The sequence below is a fragment of the Triturus cristatus genome, chromosome 10 (genome assembly GCF_964204655.1).
Source record: "Triturus cristatus chromosome 10, aTriCri1.1, whole genome shotgun sequence".
NCBI classification, from domain to species: Eukaryota; Metazoa; Chordata; class Amphibia; order Caudata; family Salamandridae; genus Triturus; species Triturus cristatus.
The window spans coordinates 1127119671-1127145755 of NC_140593.1; positions in this window are offsets into that span (position 1 = coordinate 1127119671).

A 26085-nucleotide genomic window follows, 5' to 3' on the forward strand; every position below is an offset into this window, starting at 1 on the left:
TTGTAGTCCTCTAGGAGCATGGCTCAGATGGAATTTACAGATGGTACATGATTGAGGATGGCTACAGCTTACATCCCAATTCAAGTTGGGAGTGCAAGATTTGGGTCTAAGTGCCAGTAGATCATAGCGGCTGTATATCAGCGGGCCCCCCCGAAAGACGAGGGACACGGGCAGCGTAACTGGCGCTGGACGCGATCGGGACACGGACGGGCGCAGACGGGCTTGCCTTAGGCGCGCCTTCGGCGTGCCCGCGGCGCGCCCGCTGCGCGCGTACGCTGCGCGTCCGTCCGGCGCGCATCAAATAGTCGTCCCGTGTGCGCACGACTAGAGCGCCCCAGACCCAAGATGGCGGCTCTCAGCGGCACAGCGAGGGACCAGGAAGTGGTGGAACACACAAATACACAAGTTAAAAGCGTAAGTTAAAACCAGAATGATGAAGAAGTAGTGATTAAAATGTTATTCAATTTTAAAGTGCAAGTATGAGGAAATTTCTAAACTCAATTGTGCAAAATAGGCATTTTCATGTGCAAAATATGCGAAGCAAATCAGCAAAGGTACGCCTGACTAGCGAAGGCGTGGTGTCAGCTAAGCCTCAAAGCGCTGCGCGACCGTCCGGCGCGCGAAAAATAGTCGTCCCGTGTGCGCGCGACTAGAGCGCCCCAGACCCAAGATGGTGGCTCTCAGCGGCACAGCGAGGGACCAGGAAGTGGTGGAACACACAAATACACAAGTTAAAAGCATAAGTTAAAACCAGAATAATGAAGAAGTAGTGATTAAAATGTTATTCAATTTTAAAGTGCAAGTATGAGGAAATTTCTAAACTCAATTGTGCAAAATAGGCATTTTCATGTGCAAAATATGCGAAGCAAATCAGCAAAGGTACGCCTGACATGGATTTGTCCACTACTGTGAGTCCTAGTAATCTAGGCAAGTACAGACAGACACCTTTAATCAACAATAAAGTGGCTCAAGCATACAGGGACACTTGTGCCAGTGTCACTATAGTGACACCTGGCTTTGTGGACCCTCGTCAGATAGTGCTAGGTGATAATTACCTAGTGACCAACGCCAGCAATGTCTCTACTACATATAGTGTGGCAATTGTTAATTTCTCCTGGGGAGGGGTAACTGCCCTCAAAAAGGTTGTGGTAAGTGCAGACCTCCCAGTTGAATGTCTGTTGGGCAATGACCTAGAATCCTCTCTATGGTCAGAAGTGGAGTACAGGAATCATGCAGAGATGTTAGGGATTTCATCACATGTCCTTGCTGTGACCAGGTCACAGGCCAAAAAGTACCTCACTGAACCTCAGGTCTTGGAGCCTGGAACAATGGAACAAGTACCTACCAAGAAGAAGAACAGAAGGGTCAAGGCTGTGCCTTCCCTCCTGCCTGAAAGTGAAGATCAGTCTTCTCAGGAAACTGATTTTGAGACTCCTGAAGGAACTGTCCCTGAAGAGCTTGAACCTAGCCAGGTTGAGTTTCTGGGGACAGGGGGACCTTCTAGGGCTGACTTAAGGCAGGCTCAGTTAGACTGTTCTTCCCTTGAACCCCTCAGACAGCAAGCCGCTGCTGAGGCTGCTGGGAATGCTCAAGGTACCCATGAAGTATATTGGGATGATGGGCTCCTTTATTCAGAGGCTAGAGACCCAAAACCTGGTGCAACCAGGAGGTTGGTTATACCTCTGCAATTTAGGGGCTTCCTTCTTACCTTGGCCCATGATATTCCTTTAGCAGGACACTTAGGCCAGAACAAGACTTGGGACAGGCTTGTCCCTCACTTTCACTGGCCTCACATGAATGAAGATACCAAGGAGTTTTGTCGCTCCTGTGTAACCTGCCAAGCCAGTGGCAAATCAGGTGGCACAACAAAGGCCCCCTAATACCACTACCTGTGGTGGGGTTCCCCTTTGAAAGAGTGGGGATTGATATTGTGGGTCCAATGGATCCCTCCACAGCATCTGGGCACAGATTTATACTGGTGGTAGTGGATCATGCCACCAGGTATCCAGAGGCAATTCCCCTTAGAACCACAACAGCTCCTGTTGTGGCCAGGGCCTTACTTGGAGTTTTCTCCAGAGTGGGGTTTCCTAAGGAGGTAGTATCTGACAGAGATGCCAACTTCATGTCAGGATACTTAACAGCTATGTGGAAGGAATGTGGTGTCAACTACAAGTTCACCCCTCCTTACCATCCACAATGCAATGGGCTTGTTGAGAGATTCAACAAGACCCTCAAGGGTATGATCAAAGGGTTACCTGAAAAGCTAAGGCGAAGATGGGACATCCTTCTACCCATCCTTCTGTTTGCTTACAGAGAGGTCCCACAAAAAGGAGTTGGCTACAGCCCCTTTGAATTGTTATTTGGGCACCCTGTAAGAGGACCCCTATGTCTGGTGAGGGAAGGATGGGAGTTACCTCTCAAAAAGCCTAAGCAAGACATAGTGGACTATGTACTTGATAGTGGACTATGTACTTGGTCTCCGCTCCCGGATGGCTGAGTACATGGAGAAGGCATCTAAAAACCTGGAGGCAAGACAAGAATTACAGAAAGCTTGGCATGACCAAAAGGCTGTTTTGTCTGAGTACCAGCCAGGACAGAAGGTATGGGTGTTGGAGCCAGTGGCCCCAGCAGCACTCCAAGACAAATGGTCTGGACCCCATACAATTGTTGAAAAGAAGGGAGAGGTTACCTACTTGGTAGACCTAGGAACTCCCAGGAGCCCCCACAGGGTGCTCCATGTCAACAGACTCAAGGCATATGTTGACAGGGCAGACATGGGCTTGCTCATGGCTACAGATGAGGGACAGGAGGAAGAGAGTGACCCTCTCCCAGACCTGTTGTCTCAGAACCCTGAAGATGGCTCAGTTGATGGTGTGGCCTTAGGTGGCAGCCTCACTGAACATCAGCAAAACGACTGCAGACACGTTTTACAGTCATATAGACATATGTTCTCCTTGACACCCAGTCAGACTAACTGGTGTACCCATGTGGTGGACACTGGTGACAGTCTTCCTGTGAAAAGCAAGATTTACAGGCAACCTGACCATGTCAGGGACTGTATAAAGCCTGAGGTGCAGAAAATGCTGGAGTTAGGTGTCATTGAGCCTTCAGAGAGCCCCTGGGCTAGCCCAGTGGTTCTGGTCCCCAAACCTCACACACAAGATGGAAAGAGAGAAATGAGGTTCTGTGTGGATTACAGAGGACTCAATGCTGTCACCAGGACAGATGCACACCCAATTCCAAGGGCAGATGAGCTCCTAGATAGACTGGCTTCTGCCAAGTTTTTGAGCACATTTGATTTGACAGCTGGCTATTGGCAAATCAGGTTAGCTGAGGAGTCTAAGGCCAAAACAGCATTCTCAACCCCAGGAGGTCATTACCAATTTGTGGTGATGCCCTTTGGTCTGAAGAATGCACCTGCCACTTTTCAAAGGTTGGTGAACCAAGTCCTCACTGGGTTGGATGACTTCTGTGCAGCATATCTAGATGAAATTGCTGTCTTTAGCTCCACCTGGGAGGATCACCTGATCCACCTGACAAAAGTACTAGAGGCCCTGCAAAAGGCAGGCCTCGCTATCAAGGCTACTAAATGCCAGATAGGGCAGAGTAAAGTTGTATACTTGGGCCACCTTGTAGGTGGAGGCCAGGTTCAACCACTGGAGAGTAAGATCCAGACCATCAAGGACTGGTCCCCTCCAACTACCCAGACTCAGGTCAGAGCTTTCTTAGGCCTGACTGGGTACTACAGGAAGTTTGTTAAGAACTATGGGTCCATAGTGACTCCCCTTAATGATCTGACATCCAAGAAGATGCCCAAAAAGGTTCCGTGGACAGTAAACTGTCAAAAGGCATTTGAAGACCTGAAGAAGGCCATGTGCTCTGCACCTATCCTGAAGAGTCCTGACTACTCCAAAGAGTTTATTGTCCAAACAGATGCTTCTGAGTTGGGGGTGGGAGCTGTGCTTTCACAACTTAATGTAGATGGTCAAGACCAGCCCATTGCTTTTATTAGCAGAAGGCTGACCCCTAGAGAGAAACGTTGGTCAGCTATTGAGAGGGAGGCCTTTGCTGTGGTGTGGGCCCTGAAGAAGTTGAGACCATACTTATTTGGGACTCACTTCAGGATTCAGACCGACCATAAGCCCCTCTTATGGCTAAATCAGATGAAGGGTGAAAACCCCAAACTACTCAGGTGGTCCATTTCCCTACAGGGGATGGACTTTACAGTGGAGCACCGCCCAGGGACTGACCATGGTAATGTAGATGGTCTCTCCCGGTACTTCCACTTAGAACATGAAGACACAACTGGTCATGGTTAGTCTAATGTCCCTGCGTTTGGGGGGGGGGGGGTTGTGTAGGAGAGTAGGGTCTGCTATCCAATGGTCACCCCAAAGTTTTGCTTTTTGCTTCACTGGTTTTATGACTTAGTGTGGCTGTGGGCCTGCTAATCAGACCCACAGCCCCGCTGTTCTCTCCCTAAATTAATGCCAATGCACACTAGGTGCATTACCAATGGGAACTGGTTCACCTTATTAGCCCCTGTAACAGTGTACCACAGGTACCCAGGGCATAGGTGTATCCAAGGCCTACCAGGGGCTGCAGCATGTATTATGCCACCCCTGGCCTGGCCTCACTATTTGACACAACTGGCTGATCACTCAGCTGGGGTAAGTTGGTGTAATCACCTCTTACTTAGATATAGTATATCTATATCTAACATATATGGACACATGGTAACCTTTAAGCCACTCCTATGGCAGGCCTTAACAATCCTGGAGGCAGAGTGCTTGGTTTCATGTGGGATGGTGCTCTGGCATGAGCAGAGCCTGTCTGCAGCTTTCGGAACAATGTTCTTTAGCTGTTTCATGATATTGCCATACCATATACTCTTAAGTGCATTATGAACCTCGCGGTCAAATGATAACTCTGGTTTGGCTTTATCAAAACATGTCGAATAAGGTGTCATACGATTTGGGATACTACCCCCTCGCCAATTCTGGCGACGGGGGTAGCATTCCACCCTTCTAGAGGGACACAACATGTACCTAACCTGAAACCTGGGTAAAGTTAGACAGAGCCTCAGCATCACAAAATGGATGCCGCCACCACAGACACAAGTCTGCCCTCCTGCTGCTGGGAGTCCTTCCAGCTTGGGAGGTGTGGACAAAGGGTTTCCTGTTAGGAGAGGTGCTTGCACCACCCCAGACAGGATTGTGTGTAGTGGGTTAGGGAGGGCTGAATAGATTGAGACATGCCTGGGGCACACAAGGTGTTCCTGTGCATATGCCAGTTCAAACCGGAGCTGGGGCTCTCCAGCCCCAGCCCTGGGGCGAAACTGGACAAAGGAGAGGGGGTGTAACCACTCCCCTTCCTGGCCCCACCCAGAGGAGGGACCTAGCAGGTGATCCAGCCCCTAGAGTTGGAATTAGAGTAGGAGCTGTGTCCCAGGACTTCAGATCATCCTGAAACTCGACTTAAAGAAGAAGAATCATTGGACTTCGACGTTCTGCTGCACAGAAGACTGAAGAGAATCTCCCTTGTGGTCAAGGAGTGACCACCCTGTGAACACAGGCACCATCCAGCAACTCGACGACTGCTTTGCCGCAGCCTCCCGCGCCCAAAGCCCGACAAGACCCAGACTCCCAGACATCTCAGAGCCCGATCCACAGTCCCTGCAAAGAAGAGACCCGTGGAGGCACCGAGAGACGTGGGACCGGCCATCTTAAAACGTCCACGACAAGCGGACTGCGCAGCACCGAGGCATCCTCATCGCTGTGCATAGGGCCCTGAGAAGCCCCAACACCGAGCAGCATTTGCACCAAAGACCAGCCCTCCAGCATCCACGAGATCTGCGTGGGGCCCTTTTGTTTTTTGCCACTCGACGCGTCATCCCGGTTACTGGCCCGTTGGCTAGTGGCCATCTTGGCGACGAAATCTACAAACAACACTGCTGGTCTGGTTGCTCCAGACTGGCCCTTGCTCCTGTGAAAAGGAGCAGCCCCTCTGACCTTGCTGGTTAGAGCACCAAGCTTCCATCGACTCCTGCGTGGCTTGCATTAGCCAAGACCTATTTGCTCCAATCGAGAAGCCGACACCGCCATCAGCTAGAGCCTTCGTGGGACAGCTCGTGAGTGACTCCTGGACGTCATCGACATCTTCACTTCCACGTGGCTGCAGAGACAAGCTTCACTTTTTCACCTGTTGGCACCCGACTTCGCCTGGCTCCTTCCTGGTTCCACGCCGGTCACTGGCTAGTGACTCTGAACATTGTCCCCTCTGCTTTCAGGTCTTCTGCTCTTCAGATCCACCCTTGGATCCACCGGAACTCTCCTCGCCTGGCCGCCTGCAGCATCTTCATCTTCAGGCTCCATAGACCTGCACGACGAAACCCGACGCACTTTGACACCTATGCACAAGCTTCCTGTGGGTGAGGTAACGCTGGCACTCCGGTGCTCCTGTGTAGAGAAACATCTCTAGTGTCTAGGTTTCCAGTTGCTAGGTTCTGGTCCATCCGGAAGACTCCCTTTGTTTTAACTTTGTGACTTTTACGCACCCATTAAATCCAATAGGCGCATGCGTGTAACTTTCAACACTGCACACACATCCTGTGGGCCTCCTGGTCACTAACTACTGTTAGCTCCTTGTAGTCCCAGCAATTCTCAAGGCCCTAGGCCTTCTTACTTTTCTATACGTGGTTCTTATACCACTATTTTAGTATATGGTTTAGCGGGCCACCCGGGCCCATCCATAATTGTGCAACTTTTGTATATTTAAACATTGCCTTGTTTTAACGAATGTGCTTCTATGCTCATAAAGAGTATAGGGGATACTTTTAGTAAATAAATACATATATATTTTGAATATATATCTGTGTGGTGTCCTTTCATTTGGTATTCAAGGAGGTTACATATGGTAAAACAGCTGGCTTCACATGCCCTCAAGAGTTTAGCCTGAAGACTGCACTGTCCACGCTACCACTAGGATAGCTGGTCTATCTAGGTTGACTTCAACCACCACCATAAGGGTTGCTTGGCATGGTACAAGGTGATCACTAGAACTAGTGAGCAGCATATACCAGGCCAACTTCTCACATTAGTGAACATTTCTTTAAGAGTACTGGGATACTGGGTACTCAGAGGCACATCCACAGTGCAGAGTAAAAGAGAGTCACCACAGAACTGTGGCAAGTTTGGGAGAGAGATCTTTAGACATTGAAGTCAGTTGGTATTGAGCAACATTTTTGAGTCTTCCAATTGCCCCCCGTGGAGAGTAGTATCGCCAGATCCCCTATAGCGTGACCTCTATTTGTTGGGTCTGTAGGGAAATTAAACGCATCATAAGAATCAACAATTAGGGCTTCTATCTTCAAGGTATCTTTGAGACAAATTCATGCCGGGCTAGAGGATTTGAGAAAACTTATTTTACTTTCATCAGTCCCCGCCACATTCCAAGAGAGAATAAGAATATTCCTGCTAAACAAACCGTGAATTCAATGCAACGGTGGTGTTGTTGCTCACTGTTCCCGGGAGCCATGCCCATGACGTTTCATTCTTAGTATGCTGGCTAAATTGCTGTAATTCATGTGTTTTTTTACAATTCTTCCAGTTGTTTGGACTTCGACTGATTGCGCACGACTGTGCGAGGCACTTATTGGTCTAAAAGCGAGAGTCCTTTGGAGTTTTGTAGATCACACCTCCACGCTCTCTATCCACAGACCTCAGTTGGCTAGAAAGGGAATATATATCACATAAGCGCTCTTTGTAAAAAAAAGTCTACATTCTAGAGAATATCAGGAGCCAAATTAGACCAGAACTCAGCTCTTGCTAAAGTCAGTCTACTGTTATCCAGGAATAATACCCTTTTTATTTCCCCCAAAGAGAGATGTTGCAATGGAGGAAGCAGATGTAAAAGATGTAAAATCTTTTCTCTATTTAAAGGCGCCTCTTCACGCACAATTTATGAGTCAGAATCTATTATGATGTTGGTTGTCTGAGGGTTTGACGATATGATGTCTTCTGTCTATGGGATTTCCAGTATCCTGGAATTTCTAGGTTCACTATTTTGGCGAAAGTTTGAATCCAGTGGATTAAGGGAGAGGTTCCCATCAGACTCGATCTCTATGGATTCAAGTTTCACCGCTATGACTCTTGCAAAGAGGTGTGGAATTGTTTTACACCATCGGGGCTTGCTAAGGTTACAGTTTCCGCAGAAGCTCCTACCGCCACCTCCATTTGACTGCTTTTCTAACAAGAGAGTCTTTTAAGGACATACGGGGGCTCTGGACAGGGACCTCTTCTACCTGGAAAGTGTTGACTGCCACTTAAGCTCCTGCTGCTCCACGATTGACCCCTTGCATTTAGCTGGTGCAAACAGCGGGGTCTATTTGAACCTATGTGCCACGAGGAGACACTCCGCCCATACGTGGGATTGAACTGTGGAGTTGTTCATTAAAGCTTATTTTCCACCTCCTGTTTTGTACTTGCTTTTCATTTCTTCCCTTATTTTTTGCTCTTTCCTTAGCTGGGGAGGCAGCTATCACTTTCTCTGCATTTTTGGAGCACTCTGATTTTCCATTGGAGCAGGAATAGGCTTATGTGACCTAGCTCCTTTTTTTCTCAATTATGGAGAAAAACGCCCTGGGCGCTACCTCCTTGAGGCAGAGTGACAAAGCTTGGTCCCCTTCGGGCCCTTGAGGTTGTTCTCTTTTATTTGATGCAAACAAGTTCTGAAGTGAATAAATTGCATCCCGTTGGATTCTCACCTTTTTTAAATGTTTTCTTCCACTCTGGGATCCCAGTCTGAGAAGCCACATCTTTTATAGTTTTCATGCAGATTTCAGTTATAAGGTGAGTTGTGGATATTGCAAGAAAAGGAGAGACTTGATGAGCAGATTTTAAGAAGCCCATTGCATACTCATTCTTAGTAAGTGTTAAAAGAATGGGCAATAAAAATCCAGGAAATTATTAATCCTGGACGTACTTCGCGTAGTCGCGCTACGCTACGCGAAGTGCATTTTGCACTACGTCGCGCTACGCGTAGCTACGCGAACTGCGTAGTGCGGTAGGGAAATGCAGTTCGCAATGATTGCACAGTGCTGGATGCTTGTCCGCACTGTGCAATCATTGCGAACGGCATCATGCACAGTGCAAGTGGTCGTTTTCTGCCGCTCGAGTAGATTTGTACTCAAGCGGCAGCTTTCTCAACGCGACTGGTAGTTTCTCATCGCGAGCGGTCGAGAGCATACGCGACCACTCGCAATGAGAAACCTGACCTCCCCACGTTGAGAATATTTTCCACGGTCACGATAGGCAACTTGATGTTGCCGATCGCGAACGAGGAAAAAGTCTCGCCGGGATGTTGATTTTGCTCGCAAGCGAAAAATGCACGCTATGCTACGCGTTTTTGCACTGTGCTACGTGCGATTCGCGTTGTTGCGCTCGCTATGCACACTCCGCGAGCGTTGCGTAGTTTTCCGCCCAGGCCTAGAAATGATCAGAATTTTAGGCAGTTTTCTCCAGGAGTTTCATTATTGAGTCCAATATTCCCTGGAAAACAAGGAGGGCTTCGAAGATAACTGCATAGTCTCCAGGCTGTTGAACGCTAGCATTCATTGGGAGCTCTGGGATGTTTTAGAGGTTTTCCAGTGGAAGCGGACTGCTTTCAAAAAGAACCAGTGGCTCTCTAGGGAGATCAGTGTTGGGAATACTACTGATTGTCTCTGTGTTGATTTAAAGGGACTTTATGGAATCGATATCTACTTCTGAGAGGGTATAGTCAATCACCTGTTCTGGGATCCGCGAGTCAAGGTCTCTCCTATGAGTATTGCGTTGAGTGTTGCTTTTGGGGCGTTCTTGGAGTTGGGGTACGTCTATCGAAGTCAATCCTGGGCTCAAGGTAAAATTGGCATTGGGAGTCCTTAGCCCCTTTAAGTAGTTAAATAATGCTGGTGAGATAAGAGGTAAAGGAAAAGTAAAAGATGGTTTCTTAGGAAAGAAAGTTGGAATCTGTGGCATGTTGGATGAAGCACCAATATGAACGGCTCTTCGTCGCACCTTAGCAATACTTTTGTAGTTAAGTGTGGCTCGAGGAGATCTCACAGGAATATGCCCACTCCTATATTTTTTGATAGACATGGTCAGTAAATCAAAGATTCTTTTTTTTTTGTTGAAAATATTTTTTATTATTGCGAATAAAACATTCATCATATACAGATCTGAATAGTATACATTGTATCATTTAAAAGAGAATATATGCAGTATAATATGCAACAATACCATCAGTCATTACATTATCGTGATGTTCTTACGTGACATTTCAAGTTCTACAGTCGGTGAAATGCAGAGTTCCCCCCGATAGGCATTCCAGGCCCCCCACTTTTTATCCCATTTCTTAAGACAACTTCTAGCTTTATAAACGTCTTTCTCGGCAACCATACATTTGTCCATTTCCGCCACTCAACCAATCACCAACGGCTTGTCAGCAGCCCCCCATTTCATAGCAATGGCTCTCTTAACCAGGGTGTATCCCAGGGTGGTGAATTGTTGTTCAATATCTGTGAGATCAGTTGCTTCCCAAATGTTCAGGATTCCCAGTGGGGGTGTCAGCACGAGTGGTTTTCCCAGTGCGTCCTGCATCTTATTCGTGGCTCGTTCCCAGATGTGTCGTATGTTGGGGCAGTCCCATAATATGTGGCAATTTGGTTGCAGCCACGCAAGCAAAGCGCATCTGGTTGTGTTCCTATCTTAGCTAGTGTCACCCCGGTAAGATATGTGCTATGTAGGAACTTCAGTTGAATCAATCTGAAGCATAGGTTAATCGCGGCTTCCCTGGGGGACATCAGGGCCGTCTGCCAGTCCTCATCATCAAGCTATCCTAAGTCTAATTGCCATCTGTCTCTAAGAGTAAGGAAGGGATCTGGAAGGTTATTACGCAGCTTACGGTAAGTAAGGGAAATGGCCTTAGTAGGGAGGGGCTCTGAGAGAAGGCGGTCCTCCAGAGGGGACGAGTCTGGGACAGTCGTCAGATCTGTTGGTGCTGTGTTCAGCGCATGACGGATTTGTAGGTAACTAAAAATCTCTTTGTGTGCCAGTTCTTGTTTCACTTGAAGTTCCTTAAATGTGAGTAATTTCCCTTTCTGTAGAAGGTCCCCAACCGTGGAGATCCCTATTGTATCCCATCTGTCGAACCCCACCTGATGACACAATAGTCCCAGTTGCTGGGAAGACCATAGAGGCGTGGACTTCATCAGCTTTCCATGCCAACCCAAACGTTTGCTAGCCAGCCGCCAAACGGAGACCGTATGTGCCATTGGACCACGATATCTCCCCCTGCGTGGTTTGGTATATAAGGCTCCTAGATACCCCTCTCGGCCAGTCTGGTATCTTTCAAGGTGGTACGCCAGGTTCGATGGGGGACTGTACAACCAGTGGTTAGTTGCCACTGGTTGTGATGCCCAGTAATAAAGACGTAGATCTGGGAGTGCATGCCTGCGTCGTACCAGTTCTTTGTCAATTTACCTAGGGCAATACGTGGCATCCCTCCATCCCACAACAGTGTCCGAACCTTCGCCTCCACACTTACAAAGTAGGAGTCCGGGATGGAATATGGGCAGTTATGGAGTGAATAAAGGAACCGTGGTAGCGCTAGCATTTTAAACAGGGCCACACGACCCAATAACGACAGCGGCAAAGATCTCCAATGTCTAACGTCTTCCTTAAAGTGCTGCAAAGGGGCAGCCAAGTTTCTGTCGTAAAAGGTTTTGGGGCCCGGGGTGATGAAGATTCCTAAATATGTGAAGACCTCCCTAGTCACTTCTACGTTGCAACCTTTAGGTAGTCTAGGCGTGGGGCCATGGAGAACATAGAGTATTGATTTTGCCCAGTTAACGGCGAAGCCGGAATATTTTCCAAAATTAGTAAAAATGTTGAGTAGGTTGTGGATCAAGGCATATGGGGAAGCTAAATCAATCAGGATATCATCTGCGTATAGTGATATCCCATCCTCTGTGTCCTCGTCCCATTTTAGCCCTTGTGACGTCTCGTCTTACCCATGCTGCTAGCGGTTCAAGCACATGCGCAAATAGTAAAGGGGACAGGGGGCAGCCTTGACTAGTTCCTTGACATAACTTGAATTCCCTAGAGGTATGGTTATTAACTCGTACTTGCCCCCAAAGGTCAGTATACAGCAATCAAACCCAGGCTATGAACTTAGGGCCAAAACCAAAGCGTGCGAGCATTTCAAAGAGATATGGCCATTCTATTGAGTCAAATGCCATAGAGGCATCCAAAGACATAATCACTGCGTCTTCCTCTAAATAGGGTTGTCTCGCAAGCACATTATTCACTCTGCGAATATTTAGTGCTGTGTTCCGACCGGGTATGAAACCAGATTGGTCTGCGTGGACCAGGAAGGGGAACACAGCGTTCAAGCGGGAAGCCAATAATTTCGCCAGTAGCTTGGCCTCTACGTTTTTTAATGAAATTGGTCTATACGATCCGCAGCAGTCTGCCGCCTTCCCGGGCTTCCTTATAACTACTATAGATGCTAGTCTTTGGTCTGGTGGCAGTATGCCCTTCTCCAGGCTTTCTGAATACATAAGTTTGAGATGGGGGGCTACCTTCACTGCCACGGATTTGAGAAACTCTATCGGGATACCGTTAGGTCCCATCGCTTTCCCTGAGTGAACGCTATAGATGGCTTTACAGAGTTCGTCATTTGTGATATCCGCTTCTTAAATTAAAGATTTTGACACTCCAGAGAAAAGGGATAAGAAAAGAAAATGGCAGCTAAACCCCTCTGCAAATGGATATATTGCTGCCCACGCTTGCCCTTATGGGTGGCAACAGAATCTGCTTGTCTATTGACTAATTTGTTGACTTGAAGTAGCCCTTTGAGCTTAGACTTAATGATCGCAAACTTGATGTATAAGATATGCTGAAATATAATTAGCGCCAAAGTGAAAGAGTCACCATTAAGCCACTGGTGCACCGCAAGCTGCATCACACGCCGTCACCGCCGCCTCGCTCCCTGTGCAAGGGCTGTCCTAGCCACTTATCCCACCAGCGAATCGCTCACCACTCTACCAGGAGGCTGCAGATCTGGCTATCACCCGAGTAGGCCCACCACACTTCTCCCCCACTCCCCCCTACAATGCACCAGCAACAAGAATCAGGAGGCAGGAGACAATGAGGAAAGCACAGGTGAGGAACAGCCTGCTGACCGACTACTCGTGCCGCCAGGCTGACCACGTGTTTGGACACACCATCCGATTCTGTCCCGCTCCTTCTTTAGTACCCGTCTCTTCACCAAGACTGCAGCTGGGCACAGCTTGGGGCTATAGCAGGCCGCCGGAGGTAATGGAGGTATCGGACTACCGCAGCTCAAGTAGGATCAAACAGGCTGAAAAACCTCCACATGTGCCATCGCTTTTTTTTCCTCCAAAAAGTAAACCCGGTTTTGGGGTTTTGTTTCTGAAAATAAAAAAATATTCATGGCCTCATTTATGAAAAGTGACGCATCGCTGCGTGAAAACAGCGATGTGTTACTTTTCATTGCGTCCTCCTTGCGACATGATGGATTTGTCATATTTACTGTATGACGCATTATGTTGCAAGGAATGATAGATACGTCAGCTTTACTGACGCATCTGTTGGCGCAAAAATGACTCATTGCTGGGGTTGTGTCGGAAGCGTGATGCAACTCCAGCAATGCAGGGGGAAGGGCTATGGATATAGCACTGCGTCACCCTTATGCCTGCCATAAGGCAGGCGTAAGGTTTTGACACATTTGCGTCCTAGAAGTAGTACAGTGAAATCTCATAGATTTTACTGCGTCACTTCTACGAGGCTCACTTGCGTGGGAACGCCCCCTGCATACATTATACCTGCCGCAGGTATAATGTAGCGCAGGGGTTTACAAAGTGACGCATCTGCTTAGGTGCAACATTTTTTAAATAGTGCACAACATGTGGCATGTTTTACGCCGCCGATGCGTCAACGGCAACGCAAATCTGTCACATGGGGCTCATAAATAAGACCCTCAAGGTTTGCCATATGGCTCCGACACTTCGAAGGTGCCATCCCTCAAACTTTCAATGCATTGACAGGAATTACCACGACGGCAGTTCCTACCAATTCAAGAGATGTCCGCTGGGTTGGCGAACCCCTCAAAATTCAGCGGGCAGCTAATATTTATCATTTGCACATGAATAACTAAAGTGTATTTATTGGACTAAAATCTATGTTTCTATCACCCAGCGGAATTGCAAAAATGTGTTTCATTTGTACTTAGCTAATTGATATATTTTAAAATATTTGTACAGCTCATTTACGGGTATTTATATTTTGTTGAGTGTTAGTAAAAAACCAGAAACCTCCCAGCCTTCTCCTTCACACTCCCTGTATCCCAGCAAGGTTGTCAAATAGTTCACATAGTTCACTTTACCAAATCCTCTCACTTTGCAGTCAGAGAAAGAAAAGTTAACACCAATCTCCATGCTAAAAGAATAATAAAAAAATACATTACACCTCAATAAATATAAAGATTTGAAATGAAATCCCAGCACAATTGTATATTCCGTGCAAGGTAAACACCCTCCTTATAAGACATCACCATCACAAAACCTTGATATCCCAGTCACATCAATATAGGGTCTGTGATGCCCACCCAGAAGTAGAGAAGGCGTAACTGACAGACACATCTGTAAAGGATCTAAGGGTTGTGCCGAGAGTCCCAGGAATTATGTACCAGGGTACCAGCAATGTATATGCCAGGGTTGCCAAAATTATGCGTCAAGAAAAGGCAACATATGTGGCATAATGCGGCACATTCTTTAATAGTATTACTTCATAATTTTGACATTTTTACACATAGTAATACTGTCTGGCAAATATTTCACCTCAGGAGTGCCAGTGTACCACCCAAATACAGAAATAAGCAACTGAAAGATGACAAGGCAACCTTTGTGAAGGGCCTTCCACTGCGGGCGCACACGTGTCCCAACAATTTTAGTAACTTTTGATCCGTTTAAGCCAGAAAAAAATAGTTTTGTTAAAGTCTGCAGATTATGCAGCAGATGATGGATTTTGTAGCAAATGCAGCAAATCAATAATTTTACTGAAGAAAAAAAATGCAGCTGCAAAATCGCATAACTGCAGTGCGCAACCCAAGAAAGTTCAGATACCTACGGTAAAGACGCAACCCTGGGAATTCATAAGCACCTCAGAAGTCGTTCTATGTATGTTGTATGGGAATGTATATAGATTATAGAAATTTTGTTTTTCATTTGGTGTTTTCTATAGCGCAAACATGACCCTGCATAGGGTATCAGAGCGCTTTACATTTGCATTTCCAAAACCAAAACCATTTATATTACCAAGTCATCAGTTATTGTACAATGATTAGAACTAAACATTAAGCTTAAAATACATATATACAAGCCCACAAAAGGTTAATGTTCGATGAGAGTTAGCAAGAATATGAATATGACAGGACCGTAGACGATAGCGAGTCTGTTGAAATTATGTGAGATATTTACTCATATAGAGTGATTTTGCTTCCTTTTTGAATGCAGCGATGGATGGGATTCTTCTAATGTTAGGAGGGAGAGGGTTTTAGATTCTAGGAGCCGCGCCAGAGAACGCTCGGTCATAAGTTCTTTTCTTACGAAAACGTGCCGGTTTCAGTAATAGATCTGCGTGGCTTCTGGAGACCCGGCAACCACCTGATAGAGTGAGTTTCTGGGCTAGGTACCCTGGTGTTTTGTAATGTATCACTTTGTGAGTGATACATGCCAACTTAAATTGAACTCTTGCTTCATAGGGCAACCAGTTGAGTGCTTTCAAATGAGGGGAGATATGGTCGAATTTTTGGGATCCAGATATAAGTCTTGTGGCCGCATTAAGACAAGCTTTCAGTGGGGCTGTTGAGATCTTGGGGAGCCCGGCCAGAGTTGTGCATCCATACCCTATCCTTGATATGACCAGTGCCTGAACTGCTGTTTTGAGATCCGACTTATTTAAGAACGGTTTTAGTTTTCTGAGGTAGCTTAAATGAAACCGGGTATTTTTTGCCATCGTGTTAATATGTGCTAACATGTTCAAATTTTTGTCCAGTATAATTCCCAAGGATTTGGTGGAATCAACAATCTTCGGAGTACACTTTAAAGCCATGATTAGGTTGGTCCATTCTGATATACTTGTTGTGCTTTTCTGGGGCGTGATCAGCAGTAATTTGGTTTTATGCTGGTTAAGCTTCAGGTGGTTGCTGGTTAGCCACTGGATGGTTCTCATTAGTGCCTGGTTCATAATACCTATCTCTTCTGTCGATGTGACTTTGATGTACAGCTGAGTGTCATCTGCGTACATGTGGAAAGAAATGTTAGCTCTATGTAATGTTTTTGTGAGTGGCTCTACGTACAGATGAAATAACGCCGGGGATAGTGTTGACCCTTGCGGAACACCGATTGTATTTCTGATTGAACCTGACAATGCTTGGTTAACTATGAATTTTTGCGATCTGTTCTCAAGAAAAGAACTAAACCATTTGAGGACTGTTCCCTCTTGTCCCATTCTGTTTTTCATGCGATCCAGAATTTTGGAATGGTTTACCATGTCAAAAGTCGACGAAAAGTCCAGCAGGATTAGGAGACATGTTTCGTTATGGTCAAGCGCAAGTAAATGGTCATCCACAATGTGCAGAATTGCTGTTTCCGTGCTATGGTTTGGTCTGAATCCTGATTGGAAGTCATTTAACAGATTGAAATCCGAAATATGATGGCTCAATTGTTGTTGCACACATTTTTCCAGGACTTTGGCTAGCATGGGAATGTTTGTTACTGGTCTGAAATTGTTGGGATCAGAGGGGTTCTCTGTTGGTTTTTTTTTAAATTGGAGTGACTTGCTCAGTTTTTAGGCAGTCCGGTATTTTGCCTTGTGTCAACGAATCATTGATGACCTTTGTCCATGATGGGATGAGCAGATGGTTTATTGAAGACCAACACTTTGCAGGTAAAGGATCATTATAATGATTGTTAGGTTTAATGGTCAAAATGATCTATGCAATGTCTAGTTCACTGACAGGCTTGAATACTGACCAACAAGCATTGTTTTTTGGCTTTTCCAAATCTAGTTGATACTGATGATCCTCTAAGGTGCTCTTAACACTTTCACGGTCTTCAGCTGCTTTTTTGAGCTCCACCTCCAATGAATTTGCTGTGACTGTAAAGAAGGAGGAGAAATCTTCACTGTTTAAGATCGTTTTTATAGTGGTTGGTGCCGATTTGGCAGATTTATTGGATTGATCTTTTAGTAGATTGAATAGTTTCCTCAGTCTGTTTATTGCGTTATCCAGTTCTTTCCTGAAGAAGTCTTTTTTAGACTTTAGAATGCTTTTATTGTAGGCTCTCCTGGACTGTCTCAGTTGGGTTAAGTGGGGCGATGAAGAGTGTTGACGCCATTTTCACTCTGTAAGTCTCAGTGAACCTCTTTCTTCATTTAGGGCACTGTTAAACCAGGGTTTTTGTCTTTGTTGGTGATCCTTTTGAATTTTAAAGGGGCTAAAAATGAATACTGCAGTCACCACAGCAGTGGATCTATGGTGGTGTGTGGAGCCCCTCCATGAGCTGTGGAGATGGGACCCTTTGAATACCACTGGTTGATCTGAGTAGTTCACAGTGGAGCACAAACACCTCAGTAGACGCTCTAAACGGATCACCCTTAAGTGTTGAATCTACATCCAAAGGAATTCTCAGACACTTAAGTAGAGAGTTGAAGGTGGATGCGCAACCCATGGCACCTCAAGCAAATGGTCCCCTGGGGTACACCCAGGTGTTTTGAAAGTGCAATCCAAGTAACTTCACAGTCAGAAGCAGGTGGAAGGTGTAAGGTGTACTATTGTGAGCAAGCGGAACCCCAAATCTTAGACACCCCAAAATGTATCTCAATCAGAATGCCCACAATTTGATGAATCAGAGACTGTGTTAAACCCCAATTTCATGAGGGGACGGTTCTTCGCATTAAGGCGCCTCCCAACACATCAAAATATCAGAAAAACTGTCAACTAAGCAAACAGTCCCACTCAATAACTGAGTTCTAGATCAGTGGAATAGTTGAAGGGTTTTATTACAAAATTCAAAAGTAAGGCAATACAGAGTCAATGCCATGAAGACTCTGAATAAATAGGGTAATAGAGAGAATTGCAAAATCAAAAATTAGCCTAAGTCCCAAGTGGGCAGCAAAATCGGAAGAGAAATGGACAGCATCCCTTGAAGAACAGGAAAGTCTCTCTCTCACCCCCAAAATCCAAGGTGTGTATACATTATTTTCGCATATGAAATCAACAGAACTGCAGAATCATCATGGTATGATCAAAAATGTCACATTCATAGCAAATCAAAGCACAGACTTATTCGTCATATTGCCTTGGCACCTAAGCGCGATCACATTACATGAATAATTATTCAGATGGTGGAACAAACTACATACATGAGCTACAGCGTGCTATATGAATGTATCGGGCTCAGTGATGTAGAAGAAAGACCTTGGAGTAATAGTTGCAGTTTTGTGAGTGGGGGAAAGTCGATCAAAAACAGAATGAACACTGAAGTGGAAGTAAATAATATTCTGCTTGACTATATGTTGCAGAAATGACAGACAGTGAGATGGGCAGGGGAGAGAGCAGGCGTGACATGGTTGACATCCATTTTGGATAACATGGCTACTCCCCCAAATTGAGGCCCAGCTGACCATTTTCAGGAAAACGCACCTATACATTATCATAAAACATTTGTTTCAAAAGCTACAGTCTAATATAACTATGCACACGTGTAATCAAGTGAGAAACCACACTTTGCACATTATTAATTTTGCACAAAACATAAATGCACAAAAAATCTTCTTCACTATCCAGAGATAGTGGGGTCTGTTGAGAGCCTGTGGTGTGCCACCCCAAGTGATGGACGCTTAACCCAAGGAAATTCACTGACACTCCTGTAGAGTCGTAGGTGAAACCCACCGACAACTCAGTAAGATGTCTATAGGCCGCCACCAAGATGTGCTGAAGGCCCAGTGTATGGAATAGACACACACCTCAGCAGAAAGTCCATGATGTGTGTGTGCACCTGAACATTTTCACACATGTCAGATAACGTCTCCCATGTCTTTGTGGAATTCCAACATGTAGGTGCAAGTGGAACCAGCATTACCCCAGATAAAAATAATTAAAATAAGGCAGGTGATGTCAGTGGTTAAACTGAAGAAGCAGTACAGAGACATATGTTGAGAGCTTTAGATCTCTAGTGAAATAGAATGGACTTCAAACGATCAAATCAGGGTACACACAGCACATTAAGTAGGTTTATAGGCCCACTACAGTAGATCATTCCACATCTTGACAGAGTCTGATACCAGTGCTGCATAGAACTTGACTGAGCCTGTGACCAGTGCTCCCCCCAGACCAGAATTGTTTGGCTTGGTCTTGTGGTTGGCTGTAAATTGGTCTAATTTCATCTCTGGGGTATTTCCTCTAATTTGCCATGAACTAAGGGGCACATTTTGTCCGCTGTCTTACCTTCTAAATGAGGGATATCAGATTTACCACTTCCTGGTGGCTCAATTATTTTTGGTAAATCCCCTGTGCCACAAATAGATGTGCAGAAAGCACCTCTTATGCATCTGGAGGTTGTCATGTGTCTGATTTAGTGGCCCATCCCAAAGTTTACAAAGTATTTTAAACCACCAAGTAGTTTTGTGAGCATTTTTTATAAAGACACACAGTTTTGTTTAATAACTTAGGTGGTATTTTATTCTTTACAATGAGTCCATTTAAAATGGGCAATTGTGTGGCTGCAGCATTATGAGTACTTATGGGCGGACCGCATTTGTCACATAATCTAACCTCTGGTGCATAATTTAAAGATGTCAACACAAATATGTTTTTTAGCTCAAAGGGAACAAAATGTACTTAAAAAGGGCAACAGGCGGTTAGCTGGTCCTCTTCCAGTTGGAGATCGCTCTATTCAAGTATAAAACTGTCACTAGTGAGGTGAAGTTTTGTCCAGACAGCATCAATGTCCCCAACTGATGGGCTCTGGGAGAGCTTTTGTTTGAAGCATAAAAACAATCCTGAAATAATTACATTTTATCAGGGAAATAATGATTGCTTTTGTGTCATGGAAATATTTCCTCCCATTATTAAAGTACATTTGTGTTACATCACAACACTGTTCACTACACAACACATATTCATGTGAAATATTTTACTTCTCCTCTAAAGGTTTGACATCTTGCCTCCTTGCAATGCCCACGCATTGCATGCATGTAATATCAAATATTGCTCCACCGGGCTGTTTCTTAAAATAAAGAGCTTCTTCTAGTGCCTCAGAGCATGCACACAAGGTAAAACCAAAACTGAAGACCAGTCCAAAAACATAACTCTGATATGTAGAATAAAATAGTTACAGCACGAAGTGTGCAACCATAACTGTCAGTGGCGTCCAGCACAGATCGGGGGTGGCGGAGTGGTTTGGGGGTTATAGGGTGTAAAAAAGAAACATTGACCTATCTCCTCGTCGCGTCTCCCCTCAGTTGTTGTCTCTCCCGGCCGGAACAGGAAGCACACCGGCTCCCCTAAGCCAATCACAACGATGGTTGTGGTTGTCTGAGCGCTGTAGTTCGGCGCTCAGGTCGGGACTGGGTGCCTGGGCATGTTCTCCACCCCGGCTGTAATGCAGCCTGGGTGGTGAACATGCAAAGTGCGCATGACGGTTTGGCTGGCCCGAGACGGCCAGCCAAACATTCATGCGCACTTACGTAGTGCCCCCCACTCCTCCCAGTGGAAGGAGAGAGCAGCCAGTCAGTGGTCCAGAGACCATTAGAGGTTGCAAATGCAAGAAGCAAAAATCTGCGATAAAAATAAAAGCAAGGAACTGAAGAATGTGGCAAAAATAGGAACTAACGCAGTGCAACATATCCTTTATGACATGTGGTCTAACAGGAACTGACATCACAGGAATGCTTCAATTAGGGGGCGTGGCTTGAGACACCACAAGATGGCTGCGTCCGGCTGAGGCTCCACATCTCGAACGGGACCTTTTGCTTATCGAAGCTGTCCTGCTGACTTCCCAGAGCAATGGAAGGACTGCTTTTGCGAGGCGGGCGTGGAGTCACAGGTAGCTGCTTTTCTTTTTTCATTCAATGCCCTCTATCGCCCTGTTGCCTCCACGCCTCGCTGCCTTCAAGATTCTCCACAGCGCCCACCATTTTGCTCGCGGCGGGACGCTGCTTCTATTTGCCAATTTCCCCATATCGCTTGAGGTGCGGTTTGGTGCCTCTTTGGATTTTCACATTTGGAACCTGCAGCAAAATGTCAATTTACAACAGAGCCTTCTGTTGTTAATGGTTGTGTTTTTTGTTTTTGTTTCTTGTCAAGGCAGATTCCCCTCATATGCTCATACTTGAGGAGACCTGTACTATGGTCTTGCATTTAGCCTGAACTGTACCCTGTGCATAAAATTAAGTCATTTGTGGGACCAGCTTTATCACCTCACCAGGCGGATACCTTGTTTCTGAGGCTTCTTTAATTGAACTAAGTTGCCTTTCCTAATGAGACAGTTGTTACTGCCCCTGTGCTTCATGTATTAAGTGCTCCTCTCAATTGTGTGTTTGCAAACAAGGCACTTTGTTCTCAGTTGGCTGTGGTAGATTTTAAAGAACTTTTTCACTGCCTGTCTTCTCCTTGTCGTCTTTCAGCAGATTTTGGAACCCTACTCGGAGACACTTCTGAATGCTTAACTTGTTGTTGCCGTAGGATTCTACGATACATACTCTTTGCATCTTTCCTCTTGGTTGTTTTTTTACAGGTTGCATCTTCCACATTGCCTATCTCCTGTGACTGCACTACTCGTCTATTTTTATCCTTATGGAGCCCTCTTCCTCCTTTGGTCAGAAGAGTACCTCAACTAATATGTCTTCTCTCCGCAAAGACTCTACCACTTCTGCCTCTTCTAAACGCCACAAGAAGGAACCCAACTCTCCTACCACATCTCCACTTCCTACAACAATGGAAGACCTTATGGAAGAGCTTAAACTTCTTAAACTTTTCGTGATCGACACAAATGCTACCACTCAAAGGCTAGAGGACAAATGGACCAACTTACATTCTAGAGTAGCTGCGGTTGAACAAAGGATTAGTGATACTCAGGATGTGATTCCACAAGTTGCAGCTATGTCTAAAGAGATTGCTCTTCTCAAGGCACAGACGGAGGACTTGAAAATCGCAATGGATGCAACAACCTTCGAAATTACGGTATTCCAGAGGGAGAAGAAGGATCCGATATGCTCGCCTTTTTGAAAACTCACATTCCTAAAATTGTTGGTCATAAAGATGGCACTAATCTCAATTTGCAACGTGCCCACCGCATTGGCCCTAGACCCGGAGGTTCCTCCTCTACCTCAACGGTTAATCGCCCCAGAGGGATAATTGTTCTATTTTTGGAGTACACCGAACTGTTAATGGTTCTCTCGGTGGCTAAACTCAGAAAGCAGATGTTGTGGTCCGGTCAAAAAATTTCTTCTCCCAGGATGTGGCTCGTGCTAATGCTGTTCGTCGCAAAGAATTCCTGTCTCTTCGCCTGGCTCTTCAATCAATGAACTCTAGATATGGCCTGGTGCATTCTTGCTTCTTTCAGGTAACATACAAAGAATGCTCTTACTCCTTTGATCAACAGTTTATTTCTTGTCATAAAGGGAATGAGATGGACTTTTGAGGCTCCTGAGAAATGTCTCTTCTTGTTTTGTCTTATGTATTCTGAGTTCTTCTTCTACATTTTAATGTTCTGAAGAAATTCGTCTTCTTCTGTTGTTGTCAGTTATGGCCTGTTTTTATTGCAGATTGTTGTAGTTAGTTCGTTTTCTTTGGAGGCCATTTCTTACCACTGCCTTTAGGTTTTCTCTACAGATGTCTCCCTTGCCATACAGACTTTCTTCCCTGATGTTTTCTTCCCTCCTACCTTCCCATTCTGCTCCTCATGTTTACAGTTATTTCCACTATTTGGTAAGTGTTAATCTTCCCATTAGATATCCTTGTTATAACTGTTGGATTTTTTTTTGGTTTTTTTTATATCACTCTATTTATTTTCTATTCTAGGTGGTCAGTCCTCCCTCCTGTGTTATTTCATACTGGGCCCCCTGTTCTGCGTGTTTTTCGTGTCTATAGGTTCCTGTTGTTTCCTGGTGTCTTGGCTGGCTCTACCATCTGTCTTGCCTTTGCGGCTTTCTGCCTTCGCATGTTACTCCTTTTCCTCTGGATCTGTATTCAGTTATTCTTGACTGAAGCCTTCCGGCTCCATGTCAACTTCTCTTCATATATCATTTCTTCTCTCTCCCTTTCTCAAATGTTTTGCAACCTCAATTGCGGTTGCACAACAATCGTGCATAGAAGTGCGACTCGCTATTAGGAAGGGACGCCCTTGGCACGCCCGTTCCTAATAGCGAGTTGCAGACCCTATTTTGTGAGTCGGTAATAGGTTACCGACTCGCAAAATAGGGTTTGTACATTGCAAAGGCATATTTTGCAGTCGCAAATAGGCCAATTTCCCGATTGTGACCGCAAAAAACGGTCGTAAATCTTGCCCATTATAAATTACAATATCGCTGTACACTCAGTGCTGGAAAGAAAAACAGAACACAGTGAAGAGACTTGTTATTGAATAACTACAGATGTATTAAGGCTGGGTAAAATTGAGCAATTGCCCCACGGTACATTAACTTTCTCTCAAGGGTGTTTCTGTATCTCAACCTTTAATATATAATTCAATTTTGGTCAGTAAAATAGGCTTTGAATTAGCAGAAAATTGGTGGTAAAAATCAAAGTTGCTACAAACAGGGGCTCTGAAAATCTTTCTTGCCCACAGTCCATCAAAATCTTTAATATGACATTTTTAATCATATAGGCGACACTTCTGAACAATACACATCTCGGGGGGGGGGGGGGGCATGTGTATATGGAGTCATTGTAATGACCTGCATGTCATCTTGTTTCTTATTACACTGTACAGTGACCTGTGTGACATGTCACCTAGTTCCATTCACTTTGCTGTGTCTAGAGTTCTAATTCTAGAGCTATCTGGTTTAAGCTACACTAGAAGTCTGAGGTTTCAGTTGTTGCTGACGCTGTGTGGATGGGACGTCTTACGAGTAGGTACTGGCTCTTCTTCAATAAAGGATCCTTCATCTTCCTCAACCACTGTGTTGTGACTGTACTTCATTACAGACATTTTTAGAGGATGGACTATCCCCGCTCCCTCAGCCCGAGGCAAAGAGAGGCTGAGATGTGTTTGTGATAACATTTTTTGCCCCTGCACCTGTTCCCATGTCAGTTTTTTATAATGTACCACTACCCATCACATACTCTCGCAATGTGACTTCAGGGCAGCATCATCACACTGTCAGCTTTCTCTTCATATGTAACAATGGCCCAGCAGGAAGTTCTGTGGATTTCTTAACTGTACCCCATGAATCCTTCCCTTGCTTAAAGAAGTATTATAGGACAAAGACGCAGCAAGGGTTAGTTCTGTAAATAAAAATACACCTAACACATTTTATTCCGTAAAACCAGTTTAAAATGCAATTATCAAGTTTCTAGTGTCTATTTAGAAATGTTGTCACTTTCAATCATTTCTAAACTCAGGTATATATATGGGAATCATATATGGGACTTGTAAAAAAGTAAGTCTTTAATAAAAGTACTACCCACATTTTTGTGTTACTACATTAATCAGTTATGCACCATGTCACATTCCTAATTGTGTCCCAAGCAATTGGCTTTAATAGCTTATATAATCTCTGTTACCTACTTAATTAGTTCTAAACAGACAGGAAAACTATGAGCATGCAACTTCTTAATCAATATCTGTATTGATCAATTTTGTTTGTACATTTTGGGGCCGATTCACAGAACTAACTTAAGACAAAATCCTAAATTTACTACTTTTGGTATTCACAGAAGTTAGGATTTTGTCTTAAGTTTGTCTTAAGACAAACTTAAGACAGACTTAAGACAGACTTAAGACAGACTTAAGACAAACTTAAGACAAACTTAAGACAGACTTAAGACAGACCTAAGACAGACTTAAGACAGACTTAAGACAAACTTAAGACAAAATCCTAACTTAAGTCTGTCTTAAGTCTGTCTTAAGTTTGTCCTAAGACAAAATCCTAACTTCTGTGAATACCAAAAATAGTAAGTTTAGGATTTTCTCTTAAGTTAGTTCTGTGAATCGGGCCCGAAGTATGTACCGTAGTCGGGGCGAGGCCAAGCTGCCGACCAAGATGTCCACGAAACTCTGTAGCTCCGCCATTTTACCCCGCAATCGTAGTCATGCAGGGGACCACAAGAAGCATCGGAATCCTGGAGTCGTTGCCATAGCCCCTGGTGTGGCCCTGCACCTGATTGGGAGATAAAAGATCCGGTTTCAGCGTTGCTGTCAGCATTCGTCCCGACTCCCGACATGGATGCGGGGCCGCAGGGGCCGAGAATGAGGAACTGCAGTGGAGGTGCAGCACACCAACAGCAAAAAGACCACTCGTCCAGGCTGGGTGGTGACGGGACGTCGGTGAACTGTGTCTATCGGAACCCGTGTAGAGAGACGGCCGAGGCCGGAATGGCCGCAGCGGAAGTGTGTTGCCGAGGTGGGCTAAGCGCGATCGACTGCAGGGACTGGTGCAGCGAGGAGGAGCCCTGGTGTGCTGGGGACAGAGAGGAGTGCTGCAGGAGCTTTGAGCCAGGTAAGCTGGCCTGCCACACTCCTGAAGGCCCGCGGTGACAGGGGCCGCGGGTGAGCCTGGGAGACGGTCGCCGGACCGCAGTGGGCCTGCCCCGACCTGGACAACCCTCCTTCCACTGATTGTCCCTGTGCCGTTGCTGGGCCTATGCGCCCCTCCGCTTCACACTGTTGGGGCCTGCGAAGGCGCGAACGGCCCTGGCAGTGCAGTGCAGACAAAGTGGCTGCCCAGCAACAACATGATGAATGCATCTACCCTTTCCTAAACGGTATCCTCGTGGCATGATAAACTCGCTGGCGCCCGGGCG